The sequence below is a fragment of the Pan paniscus genome, chromosome 19 (genome assembly GCF_029289425.2).
Source record: "Pan paniscus chromosome 19, NHGRI_mPanPan1-v2.0_pri, whole genome shotgun sequence".
Taxonomy (NCBI): Eukaryota; Metazoa; Chordata; class Mammalia; order Primates; family Hominidae; genus Pan; species Pan paniscus.
The window spans coordinates 88,454,984-88,469,151 of NC_073268.2; the positions used below are offsets into that span (position 1 = coordinate 88,454,984).

Sequence of the window (14,168 nt, forward strand, 5' to 3'; positions counted from 1 at the left end):
TTTAGATCAATTCACTAAAAAACAAAAACAAACAAAAAAAAACTTAAATGTGTTTAAATAGTAAGGTTGTACTAAAATGGCTCCAGTTTAGGAAAACCTGTAACAGAGAAGCAGTCCTTCTCGCCCATGTCTGCTCCAGCTCCTGAGTCACGATCTAATGCCTCCAGGGCAGGCATGTGCTCTGGAGCCCTCGTAGCCAAATACCATCATCCCAGTGGCTCCATTCATGGCAGGGGTCCTATCTGTGCTGACTGATTAGAAGAGCTTTAACCATTTCTGGAAGTCATAAACAAGGGTGTTTGGAAACAATTTTCATTCCAGGCCCCTTCCCTGGTGTCAAACCCTGCTTATCAGATCTTGAGATCTCAGTGGACACCTGCTTGTCATGGCTGGAGCAACTGCCTAGAGGCCAGAGAAAGGAGGCTCATGGGGCATCAATGGGAAACAAGGGTGGGCCCATTCAGGAATGTTGTTAAGCCCAGAAGGGCCTTACAAGAAAGATCTAGTCCTTTCTTCCACCTTATCAAAGGAGAAACTGAGGCCCGAGAAGAAAGGCTCTATGATGTGTCCCAGGACAGATGCAGCCTGTAACAGAACATGGCATAGAACTCGAGGCTTCCTCCAGTATTAATGTTCTCCAACACCACACTGTGCATGGCAATCCCCAGGCTAAAGAAAATGTCACTATCCTAATACTCAAAATAGGAGGCAAAGGCTTACACATATGCTGCTTTTGACGTTTAAAACTCAGCAAGAGCAAAACTACACAAATGAAATAATTAAAATCTGCATTGGCAGCCACCCAGCAGGCAGGGGCAGAGCCTGCTCCATCACCTGCTAAGCCCCCAGCACCCAACGGGCGGATGCCTACGGGCAGCTGCTATCAGAGGCTCCTTGGCATGCCTATCGCTGGGCTTTCCATGGGATGTTTTCCTTTCTTCTGCCTCTCCTATCTGGCATTTTCTTTGAGACGGAGTCTTGCTGTGTTGCCCAGACTGGAGTGCAGTGGTGCGATCTCAGCTCACTGCAACCTCCCCTTCCCCGGTTCAAGTGATTCTCTTGCCTCAGCCTTCTGAGTAGATGGGATTAGAGGCACACGTCATCATCATGCCTGGCTAATTTTTGTATTTTTAGTAGAGACGGGGTTTCACCCTGTTGGTCAGGCTGGTCTCGAACTCCTGACCTCATGAGCCGCCCGCCTCAGCCTCCCAAAGTGCTGGGATTACAGGCGTGAGCCACCGCGCCCGGTCCCCTCTGGCATTTTCATTCCACACCTCCTTCTCCCGAGATCACAAGGAAGTTAAATTGCCAAACTTCCTGGTTCATGCAAAGTTAAGACTGTCCATTAAATAGACGCCAGAGAAAATAAAGTCTAGTTTTGAAGATTTGGTATCAGCATGGCTCAAAGTACTTCTCTGTCTCAGGGACCAGCACCAGGCTTCTAAATGAAATCACAACCACAAAAGAGGCTTCTGGGACCTTCAGCAAAACATGCTCACTGTCCTCCAGCCCTGTCTCTGAGGGTCCCCTCTCTGGAGTGGGAGTAGAGGCTCTCTGTGTACTTCCAAAGACACTCTAGGAATCAACTTTTATTATTCCCAGTGTTCAGATGAGAAACCTGGAGGTCACACATACCGTAAATGACAAGACCGTGGACTGAGGCTTTAACCAGATTTGCTCGTTCCAAAGCCCATACGGCTACCCCCTCTACATACTGCTTCCCTATAAGCAAAGCTAACGTTGCCTGGAGATCCTTACTTTGTAGTTTGGAAAGCCAAGCCCAGGTAAGCTACGGACAGATATTAACAAGGCAACTTATCATTGCGATCCTATCAATGGTCTGGGCCATCAATCAATCAATCAATCAATCTTCACTGAACCTGCCACATAAAATCCCAGAGTTAGCCATGCAGGGACCAGCCAGGCATGGGAACCACGGTCTAACCAAGAACCCTGTGTTCTCACACAAGCTTAGAGAGATGGCACAGGGCGATGCCTGATTGATTGCTGATGAATGGCACAGTTACTAAATGCTATAAAGTCCAGAGAAAAATCTGAGAGTTGAAGCTGCTTTGTGGAAGAGCTGAGACGTGTAGCTGGGCCTGGAATGGTGAGAAAGACACAGATCTGCACAGAGGATCCAAGACCACCAAGCAAGAACACAGAATTCCAGGCCCTTGTTCATGTCCTCTGCAGCCCAGACAGAAACGCTGGTCAGGTCTATGCCATAAGCACGTCCGGGAGGCTCTCAACTGTCTATTCAGTGTGACACACCTCCCTCCAAAAACAGATACACACACACACACACACACAAACAACAACACCTGGACTCATTTCTGCTCAGCTTTAGAACGTAAATGATTGTTTTTAAATGAACAAATTTCTACTTCGCTTAGAAGAGCTTGACAGGAGGTGGCATTTCTTTATTCAAAAAGAACCTGTGATGTCCCTATTACGGGTCAGTGCTTTGCTGGGCCCTGGGAATAGAGGGAGGAATAAAAGATGGATCTTGCTCTTAGGAAGCTTCGGGGCTAGACTGGAGGACGTTGAAGGAAGATGAAAAATAAACAAAAATTCTAAAAATGTATACTATGGAGAGGTTACAACACCGCAGTTCAGAACAGCACCACTTCCCCTCCCCATCCCTGACATTTCCCAGGCATTTCTGGTTTTCTCAGTGCCTGTGTAAATGTGGTCCCTGGTCCCAGACGCCTGATTCATTCATTCTCCATGTTTGATGACACAGGAAACCCCTGAGAATGAAGGAATCAGGGGTATAACAGGCCCTAAACAAAGCCAAGATGAGCCATGTTTGTCCCCGAGAGAATCAACAGCCCCTGTATGAAAAGAGTGCTGTACAGTGGGATGGGACGAGGCAGGTTTTATAATCTGATTAAAATCGCCTGTTGGCAGTTTTCCGCTCTCCTGCTCACCCTAAATCTACAAAGAAGCTCCACTCCTGGAATCCCACACAGGTAAACCCCGTGACCTGGGGAGGATGTTTGTTGAAGAGTTGTCTCTCGTGGCGCCAAAGAGTTTGGGACAATGTAGGTGTCCGTCACTGGGGGAATGGACAGGTCTGCCTGGATCAGAAGCTGGCAAACTTTCTCTGTCCAGGGCCAGATACTATTTAGGCTTTATGGGTCAGGAGGCCCCAGTCACAATTCCTCAGCTCTGCCACAATAGTGAGAAGATAGCCATGGACGACAGGGAAATGAATGGGTGTGGCTGGGCTCCAATCACACTCTATTTACAAAAGCAAGTGGCCAACTGGATTTGGCTCAAGGGCCACAGTCTGCTGACCACAGGTCTAGAACATTCTTCTCCCAAGTATCTGCCCAGTCTCTGTTCAAATGTTATCTCCTGAGAAAACCTTTCTTGGCCACACTCTTTTTTTTTTTTTTTTTTTTTTTTTGAGGCAGGGTCTCACTCTGTTACCCAGGCTGGAGTGCAGTGGTGCAATCATAGCTCACTGCAGCTTCAACCTCCCCGGGCTCAGATGATCCTCCCACCTCAGCCTCCCAAGTAGCCGAGACTACAGGCATGCACCACCGTGCCTGGCTAATTTTTGTATTTTTTGCAAAGAAAGGGTTTCACCATGTTTCCCAAGCTAGTCTCAAATTCCCGAGCTCAAGCGATCTACCCTCCTTGCCTCCCGAAGTGCTAAGATTACAGGCGTGATTCACCGTGCCCAGCCTGGCCATACTCTTTTTTTTTTTTTTTTTTTCTTGAGACAGAGTTTGGCTCTTGTTGCCCAGGCTGGACTGCAGTTGTGCGATCTTGGCTCACCACAACCTCCGCCTCCCAGGTTCAAGAGATTCTCCTGCCTCAGCCTCCCAAGTAGCTGGGATTACAGGCATGCACCACCACGCCCGGCTAATTTTGTATTTTTAGTAGAGACGGGGTTTCTTCATGTCAGTCAGGCTGGTCTTGAACTCCTGACCTCAGGTGATCTACCTGCTTCGGCCTCCCAAAGTGCTGGGATTACAGGCGTGAGCCACCGCGCCCATCCCCGGCCACACTCTTAACTGTGCCCTCCATCACTCTTTATCCCTCACCCCTCTCTTTTATTCCACAGCATTTATCACTTCCAGATCAATTTGTCTATCAGCTTAGAGTCTGTTTTCACTCTAGCAAGGGAGAGCAAAGGTTTTTTTCTGTTTTGTTGGTCACTAGCGCCCAGCACTTAGTAGGCGCTCAGTGAATATCTGTTGGGTGAATGGACGAGCAGCTGCCACGTTCATCTGTACACGTCACCCAACAATGTATGTGCCTCGTCTTTCAGGGCTAGAGAAGTCCTGGAAAGGTCAGCCAGGTTGCCAAACCACCTCCCTGCCCCAAGGGAGGCTGCATGCAAAACTACCCCACACAGATCTCAATCTATCTTTCCTTCCTTCCTTCCTCTCCCTTCCCTTCTTCCCTTCCCTCCCCTCCCCTCTTCACCCCTTCCCTTCCTCTCTCTTTCCCTTTCTGTCCTTCTCTCTCTCTCCAGTGAAACAGGGCAGTGAGATGCCTGTTGGTACCAAGTCCCAGGGGGTCATCACTCTGTGCTGCCACTGAGACAATTCCAGGAGCCAACAGCATTTTCTTTTAGAATCTGCCAATCTTTTCCAAACATTCCACAGAGGACTTTAAAAGAGGGAAAAAAAAAAAAAAAAAAGAGAGAGAGAGAGAGAGAAGTGAAGAAAGTGACTCCTGACAGCCCACCCTGTAACCACCAAAAGCCAGTCCCACTTCTCTCCAGGAGACTGATAAAAGAATTTTTTCTTTTTAGCAGAGAATAATATTCACCTCTCTTCTAGCTATTGTGGGTTTTTCCTCCCTAAATTCCAAAACCAATCTTTCAGTGCTGACATAGTAAAATCTGCCTTCCTAAAAAACCTCAGGGCTTTTCAAGCAGCCAAAAACCTCAACCATTGCACAGCCCACAAGATTTTGCAGAACAGATTATAATCCCCAGCCTCCCTCTCCTCCTCGTGAATCACAAACCAGCTAAACTCCAGTGACAGATTATGGAGCTACTGCTCTGAACCCTCCATGGGTGGAGGGAGACCAGACAGGATTGCTGGCTGCAGAAAGAAAATCATTCCACCTCATCTGTGAAGGAATGAAACTGCAGCTTTTCTCTAAAGCACAAGTTGATGGAACTTTGATGTATATTGTTCCCCTAATCCCAAGGCCACTCATTTTTTTTTACCTCCTTGGTCTTGTGGACATGATCTATAGCAGGGGTTCCTAACCCCCAGGCCATGGACACATTACTGCTCCATGGCCTGTTAAGAACCAGGCTGCACAGCAGGAGGTGAGCGGTGGGTGAGTGAGCAAAGTGTCATTTGTATTGACAGCCGCTCCCCATTGCTCACATTACCACCTGAGCTCCACCTCCTGTCAGATCAGTGATGGCATCAAATTCTTATAGGAGCGAGAACCCTATTGTGAACTGCACATGTGAGGAATCTAGGTTGTGCATTCCTTATGAGAATCTAATGCCTGATGATCTGTCACTGTCTCCCATCACCCCCAGATGGGACTGTCTAGTTGTAGGAAAACAAGCTCAGGGCTCCCACAGATTCTACGTTACGGTGAATTGTATAATTATTTCATATTACAATGTAATAATAATAGAAATAAAGTACACAATAAGTGTAATGTGCTTGAATCATCCAGAAACTACCCCCACCCCACCCCACCATATCCATGGAAAAATTATCTTCCAGAAAACCGGTCCCTGGTGCCAAAAAGGTTGGGGATTGCTGCTCTATAGAGCCTCATGCGGCCTCAAAGTCCCTCACCTCTCAGCGTCCCTGGAAGACTTTTCGGCTACACTTTCTGTCCAACCGGTTCTGCCCTTTATTTTTGTTTCAGGGAGGATTATTGCCATGGCAATGTCCAGGTGACAGAGTCAGGAGGGGGAAGAAACCCACCTGTATTCAACCCTTAATCCCTTAAAGCCTGTCAGAAAGCAGCAGCCTTGGAAAATAAGAAGCCTCGCCAGTGTTTCCTATCGATCACAAGACAGAATAAACCAGAAAACAGCTCTCCACGAAGAAGCCTTGGTCAGTCAAGTGTCCCTAGGGGCTCTGCCAATCTCCCTGCATAGGAGATCTGCCCAACACACATTTGCATTTTCAGAAAGAGCAGAGCAGAAAGGAAGCAGAAAGCCAAGTCTGTGGTGGGGAAAAAGGAAAGTGGGTTTCCCATGAGATTCAGGTAGCTCCCCAGGACCGAAGGATCAGCTGGGCACGTGTGCTTCCTATCTGGGCAGTGCTGGTCATTTCTGTTTGCTGTGGCCACAGTGTGGCCATCCTATCGGCACCTCTACCCAAGAGTGGGTGGAGCAAACAAAACAAAATTCAGTTCCTGGGTATTAGCTTAGCACCCAGTCCACAAACCTCCTCTGCCTCTGAGGAAGTGAGAGGCCCTTAAAGCTACGGGCGTTCACAAAGAAACAGGAGGAAATGAGGAATTCACTGGAAATTTTTGCCATCTATGCTAGGAGGAACATCCCAGGTACCCACAGGGACTATCAACAAGTATCCACCCCAAAAAATAGATTCAATAAAACAATAAACTTACAAATATGAACTTGTAACTGTGGTTTACTATTCTTGGGGAAGTCTGTTTTATTTCTTTTCTTTTATTATTTCTTTGAGACAGGGTTTTCCTCTGTTTCCCAGGCTGGAGTGCAGCGGCACAGTCATGGTTCACTGCAGCCTTGACCTTCAGGGCTCAAGCAATCCTCCTGCCTCAGCCTCCCAAGTGGCTGGGACCACAGGTGTGTGCCACCACATCCAGCTAATTTTCAAATTTGTTGTAGAGATGAGGTCTCACTACATTGCCCAGGCTGGTCTTGAACTTCTGGGCTCAAGTGATCCTCCCGCCTCGGCCTCCCGAAGCGCTGGGGTTATAGGTGTAAGCCACCGCACTTGGCCTGTTTTAAATAAGTGTTGTATACTTGTGTGTGCTGGAAAACAGCTATCCAGAAAACACCACGGATAGACAAGCTTCCCCAACCAAATCGTGTTCCCAGTTCATGCGTTATCCACTGACCCTCATTTAAACCTGGTTTCAGCTCCCTGTGTTTTTCATTTCATTGTTAAGGAGGCATACACTAGATCCTTCCTCTTCTTGGGCTCAGTTATCCACAGAGATACAATATTTTAAAGGTTGTCATGTCCTTGCTTGGCTTATCAAGGAAGTAAGGGACAGCCCAAGGGCTTCCCAGGTAAGGAAAAACAAAGGTTTTATAAAGCCACGGCTGGTGACAGTGCAAAAGGAAAGGCTGCTTCCATTGTATCTGGTCATTGGGTTTGCTGTGTGCCTATCAGGTTTATAAAACAAACTGCAGCAGTGAGAGGCTGTGAGTAAGCTCTCTTCCTTCCCCTATTAACTATCTATGCAGTAAGAAGGCCTGATGCACCCATTTAGCTGGGAATAGTTGCCAGAACTTTAAGGCTGATGCCTGGGAGAGAGTCAGTGGGCGGCACCGGGCTGGCTTTCTGAATTCAATCAGAGGTGGCCAGCCCCCTCTAACCATGATCCGAATGTACATGCCAGATGAGGAGCCGTCGTGGTTGAACAGGGAATGTTTCATGCAAATCATGGGTTTGGAGCAGGATTTTGTGGAGGGAGCATCCTTGAGAAAAATGTCGGGATGGCTACGGACTGGCAGGCTATTAGTCACAGAGCTACCACCTCCCCCATGCACGATGAAAGTTCTTACCACCCTGGATGCACAGATCAGCAGTTAATAATGAGGTCTCAGCATGGAGGAGACACATTCTTTCACACACATGCACACACACACATATGCACACCTGCACACACATACACACATACATACAAGCATGCACAAGAAGTCTTAGAGCCCCATCTCCTTTTGGCTGGGATTTTGCATCCTGAGAATCTTGGGTGTTACCCATGGGAACAAGCTCCTCCGAAGCCACACATGGTTGAAACTCCTCTCCCAGTGACAACGACGTCACGTCTCCCAGGCACTGGCTCCCTTGGGAATGTGTGAGTTGCTCCCCTGGGGCAAAGAGCAGCTGCTCGGGGTGACTCATAAATTGTGCTCTCAGCCCTGTCACCCACTGTGCCTCCCGTCCATTACTCAGCCTTCTCCCTGCGCTTGTTCCTATGGCTGCCCCTCAACCCAGCTCACCGCTGCTCCCAGCTCGCTGGGCACTTTGCAAGGATTGGCATTTGCTTCGGGCAGACTCTTCTCTGTCCCTGCCTTCTCTCCTCCATGAGACCCAAGGCAACACAATTTGCCCTTTGAGGAGTTGGGAGTGGGAGCAGAGATCGGGGTGACAGGGGACAGAGAGATAAAGGCAAGAAAAGAATGTTCCCTCCGTTGAAAAACAGTTCAGCTCCAGGGTCACCTCTTTGAAATCATCAGTGACACCTCACTCTGCGTACTCCCCTCAAACACAGCCCCTAGGCATTGCTTCTTCTAGGATCTGGGATTTTGGACACTGAAGGGTCCTGGCTGCCTTAAATCCTTTCTAGAAGAAAGTGGAATGAGGCAGAGGATAAACAGACAAATACACCCAACAGGTGAAATAAAACTTGAGCTTCCTAAGCAATGCTCTGTTTCTACAAGCAGCTCCCACTTGTGGAAAGGCAGAGGGATGAGGAGGGTGGACATGAGTCAAGCCTCCCCCTTCCACTCCCCACTGTCAACCCCCACCCTGACCCATTCAACAGCCTAGGGAGTTCCCTGCTTAAGGGAATCTTAGAACACACACCCTCTGCAAATACCTACAGCCTGTGTACTGAAACTTAGAAATTACTTCTGAAAAAGTGACATCATCAACAGTACAGGATTCTCAAAAACTCAGTCCCTGTTTCCTTTTTACTTCTGTTATTTTAAAATACCAAAGATACTTGTATTTTCTTCTTTTCCAACTGTTAGTGAACTCTATTCCAATCAGCAATAAGCCCAGCAATTTTTGTACTAGGTACCTACTCCTACACTCCCTGTTTAATAATCAGTCATCTAGAATAGGGACTGGCAAGCTTTTTCTGTAAAGGACCAGAGAGTAAACATTTTCAACTTTGTGGGCCATGACATCTCCATCGGAGCTACTCAACTCTGCCATTGTAGCATGAAGCACCCATAGGCAATATGCAAATGAACAGGTATAGCTGAGTCTCAATAAAACTTTATTCATAGATCTGGAAATTTACATTTCATATAATTTTCACATGTCACAAAATATTCCTTTTTTTGATTTTAACTTTTAATGTGGAAAGGATTCTTAGCTCACGAGCTGTACAAAAACAGGTGGCAGGCTGGTCTTGACCCACAGACTGTAGTTAGCCAACTCCTGGTCTAGAACCATACATTTAAATGGAAACCCTGAGAGAGCTCTTTCTTTTGAAAAGAATATGATAATCGTGATAATAGCTCCCGTGTATTGAGCACTTGTTCCATGAAAGAACGTGATATGGAAAAACAGCTTTTTTGTTGGAAAAACAGCTTTTCATCCTCATATTAACATATGAGACAGGTAAATATTTTCTCTGTGTTTTGTGGAGGTAGTCACTGAAACTGATGAGAAGACAATTAACTCACCAGGTTCACTGCAGCAAGGACTGGAACCTGAAGCGCAATTCCAGACAGAGATACAGGATGCACGGGTTCAGCATTCTTAAAAACACAGATTCCCATTATGTTAAGGAGGTGATGAGAAGGAGGTGTCTGGGGAGCCACCCCATGGGATTTATATCACTTGTTCAGAAAAACCTTCCATCAAGGCTACCATGAAGGAGTAGTCTTCCTGCCCAACTCCTAAACATTTCGCTCAAGTGAAACACAGCTCAGATGGACTCCAAGAACCCTTTAGAACTGGGGAGAGGGAGGAGAGTGGATGCATTTGACAAATGGTTAAGGGCCACCTTGTACTGGGAGTCATAGAAGGTACTGGGGGTGATAGAAGGAACGGTGATTGAGAAGCCAACTGCAGGGATGTGAGCCTTGGCTCATTATTTTTGGCTCTGGCAGATGCCTGGGCCCCCTGCCCCTGTGAGTACTACCCCAGGATGCCCAGAAGCAGGGTTCTGTCTCCACATACTACCCCCAACAGGAGGTCTCTGCGTCCAGCAGCCTCCGCTTCCAAATATTCCCCATTTCTGCTCTTCCTCTAGGCCCAGCCCTCCCCACTGTCAGCCTCCAAGGTCCAGGCTGGAGGCAAAATGTCCCAGAGCTGAGTCTGCTGCCACCCAGAGAGAATTCTATTCAAAATGAGGGCCCTGGGAAAGAGTTGGGTGGCTGCTTTCAGTTCCTCTTAGGCCCGATGCCTGATTTCTTTTCCATTCTGGGCACCAAGGCTCATCTGGACAGAAGAGCACACTCCTTGGCTGCCTCTGGGCCCACCACACCCGGTGGAGAGGCACGGATCCTGGATATAAACCGACCAAAGCAAGACAAGGCCGTCTGCTGGAGCCGCCCTCCGCCCTCCAGACACGCACACTGGTTTCCTAATCCTTGGGATTTCAGGAAAAGGAGGCCCGACCCGCCAGGGCACTGAGAGGGAGGGAGGGAGGGAGGGAGGGAGGGAGAGAGGGAGAGAGGGAGAGAGGGAGAGGGAGAGAGAGAGAGAGAGACCAGGCGGGAGGCAAGCTTCTCATTATGTAAAACACTTGGCTCATTCCTCTTTCTCTGCATCCTGCTAGCGATTTTGTATCCGGTTTGGGAATTCCAGGAACATCTGCGATTGTCTTTTGCCCAACCACACATGTGCAAGCTGTAGGGCTCAGTCATGTTCCTACCTGCGGTGCCCTGTCATTAGCCCTGAACTGTGTGTGCTTTCTCTCCTCGGCGGCAAAACATATAAAACCCTGGCCGGCGACCACACCTGCAGGACTCCACCTCCCCGCCTCCTCCCACTGAGACCAAAGACAGAGAGACCAAGTCACCTTTCCGACAGTGAGAAATGCCAGGGCGAACAGGGCTTGTCTGAACAGTCCAAGTCCTCTAACCAAACAGACAGTACATTTTTAACACAGCGTTCTCCCCTACCTCTCCCTGTTTGTGTGGGAAGGCCTGGGGAGGCCGGGTGGAAAAGGGTAGGTGCAATTCAATTCAAGACTCTCAGAAGGGGTGCTCGCTTGCTTTGGTTCTACTTCAGCCAGCACTGATGACCTCCACCCAGATCAGAAAGGAACTCTTTGGACTATGAGTCTCCAAAGTGCAAGAAACATTGACCTCAGAAGCCAGCGACCACCTCTTCTTGCCACTCTGGGTGTGGCAAGATGGTATAAAAAATAATGCCTACTATTGCTGTCTTCCGAACTAAAATAAGCAATGCATAGAATGCATTTGAAGACTGAATGGTACACAGTCTGCAGTCAACCAGTTTGTTATGAATATTCATGATTATGATCAGTCCTCATCCTCTTTGTAAAACTCTTTCCCTCCTCCCCTTTTGTGCCATGCTGCACACTCCTGGCTTCCTTCCCCAGTCCCACTGTGCTTCCCATGTCCCCTGATCCCCACTGGCCTCCACACACCTAAACACTGCAGTGTTCTCCAGGAATCCATCTCTCCTTAGTCTCCCAGCTCTCCCACTATGGACCCAGCCCATGACTCCATCTTTTGCTGGGTGTGGATACACACCCCCAGTCCCTTGGCACAAACATTTTGGCCAGCCCTGGGTCCAGCTCCACCCTTTGCTCCTACCTGTCTTGCAGCACTGCTGACACTGTCCTGTAATTTCTTCATACGCTTATCTCACACTTGTCTGATCAGCAAGACTCCATGCCTGCATTTATCCCCACAACCTGGTATTATGTGATGTGCAGTAGGAACCTGGTCAACACTGTTTAAATAAACAAAGCACCACCCCTGGCCTCTCCGCCTCACCTCAAATCCCCATCTCTAGAGGTCAAGTAGACGTTTTCCCAAGCAAAAGACTCAGGCGATTCCAGGAACTCACCAGAACCCCTCCTGTGTCCTCCATCTCAGCTTATTCACTGCACCCAGATCTTAGTACAGGGGAGACAATCAAGAAGTGTGTGCTAAATAATTAGGGAAAGAATAACCACTTGTCTAGCTCAGGTTTACACTTCCGACATCATCTCGGGTGCACCCTCTCTTTCCCCACAAGCATTCTGACCCCATGCTGTCAATTCTACCTTCCCAGTGGCACCTGCTTTCATCCCCGCTTTGTCTCTGCCACTGCTGAGGCCTGGACCCTTACTGCTGCTCCTCCAGTCCACCAGCCAGCCCTCACCGCCGTCTGTCCCTCCCTAACCTGCTCTGAGAGGACCAGGCCAGGCCAATTCCTAACTCACAAGCTTCCCAAGCCTCCCACACTCACAGGCCAGCTGTAGAAACGCTGTCCCTTCTTGGCCCCACCCACCATTTCAACCCCATCTCCTCCGTCACCCCCATGGCTCCAGTCCCACCCAGCTACTTACTGGTCCTGGGAAGCCCTGTCCAGATTCACCTCCGGTCTTCAGCTCAAAGCAGGCTTCCTCTACCTGAACTGGCCATCTCTTCTTGCCCACTACAGCTCAGCCTTAACAGCCGGTGAGCCTTCAGGGCCTCCTCAAAACTCCTCTCTGACAACTCTCCCTGTCTTCCCCAGACGCTCTGGCCACATTCTCACACTGAAGTCAGGGGGATCACGAACCCAGAAGACACAAGCCAGACACTCTCCTTTATGTTATGTTTGTTTGCCACCCGCCTGAAGATAGGGACCGGATCTTACACTTCTGGGCCTGGAAAAAAACATCTTCCACAGAGCAGATGCTCGTATATTACAAGTATCTATTTATACATGAGTCTATATAAGTGCGCTTCCCTTCTCCCCACCCAGTCACCACTGGAGTAAGCCTTATGCAATTTACCAGTGACCACCTGGCAAGCCACAGGGCCCCCATTTTGCTCACATCAGGTAAGACTCATAGTATCTTAGGGAGCATCTAGTTTGGTGGTTAACAGTGTGTCGTCTGGAGGCTTCCCCCAGGGGCTTTCAGGAAGGATAGCAAACCGAGGCATGCCTCTCAGGACTCTCCGGCCCCCTTCAGCTGCACCATTCAGACGTCCCACAGATTCCGTTTTCACTTAAGATTTTGTTTACACAAAGGGATGGCTACAATTTGCCGTCCCTTCGTGTAAACAAAATCTTACATGAAAATGGTTGCACAAATAGGTGGCTACAATTTTTTTAACTAAACTATCAATGTACTCCAACCAGTTCACCTTATACAAGAGAAGAGAGAGGACCAGAGAGGGAAGGCAATTTGCCCAAGGTCACACAGCTAGTAGGGGGCAGATCTCCCTCCAAACTGGCCAATGCACTTACACCTGCCAAATAAGGCCACATCCCAGGGAGAGGCCCTGCAGCACACAGAAAAGAAGAAGCTGCACAAACCAGGGGTTCCCCCCAGTTTCCAACCATGGGTTCCATCACCTGCCTCATGTTCCTCAGTGGATCATTCAAGACCTCCTCAAAGGTAGAGGGGTCTCAAACTCAGCGGTCTTCAGGACCAGGTAGCAAACAGGAATGTTGCTTCAGGTAGCTTCAGGAACCAGGTAGCAAACAGAAATGAATGAAGCTGGCTGGACATAAGAATTAACTAGAAGGTGAGAGAAACCATGATGAACCCAAGGCACTTTGCAACTCACAAAGTCCATAGCCAAGGGAGAACCCTGACTCGGAGTCCTCAATGGGCCCACTTTTTCAATCAAAGCCGGAGATCCAAAACTTCATAGGAAATATCCACCATCTCAAAAGTGGCAGCTAACTCAAACCATTTTAGCGCCAGTTATCAGTAAAAAACACACCCATACCCAGGCCTCTGGACTGTTGGTTTGTGAACTCTGCCCCTAAGGAATGTCTTTCTGGTTGAGAGAGCAGTTAAGAAGACAGACATGCAAGGTCTGAGATCCTGAGGTTATGGTAACCCTTGGGTCTGAAAGAAGCTTTATAGCATAAGATGTAACTTTCTCTCCTTTTTTTTTTTTTTGTTTTTTTTTTTTTTTTGAGAGGGAGTCTCACTCTGTCATCCTGGCATGATCTCGGCTCACTGCAACCTCCACCTCCCAGGTTCAAGTGATTCTCCTGCCTTAGCCTCCTGAGTAGCTGGGATTATAGGCACGTGCCACCACACCCGGCTAATTTTTTGTATTTTTAGTAGAGACTGTGTTTCACCCTGTT

At 48.4% G+C, this 14,168-nt stretch overlaps 1 long non-coding RNA gene across 1 annotated transcript in view; it reads right to left on the reverse strand.

Annotated features, from left to right (window-relative positions):
• LOC112437597 (uncharacterized) overlaps nucleotides 1–12,729 on the reverse strand; it is a 67,132-nt gene extending 54,403 nt beyond the window's left edge. Inside the window, exon 1 of the long non-coding RNA XR_004667338.4 lies at nucleotides 12,424–12,729. This is a non-coding gene — a long non-coding RNA (uncharacterized LOC112437597). The remainder of the gene's footprint in view (nucleotides 1–12,423) is intronic.
• Between the last annotated feature and the right edge of the window lie 1,439 nt (nucleotides 12,730–14,168).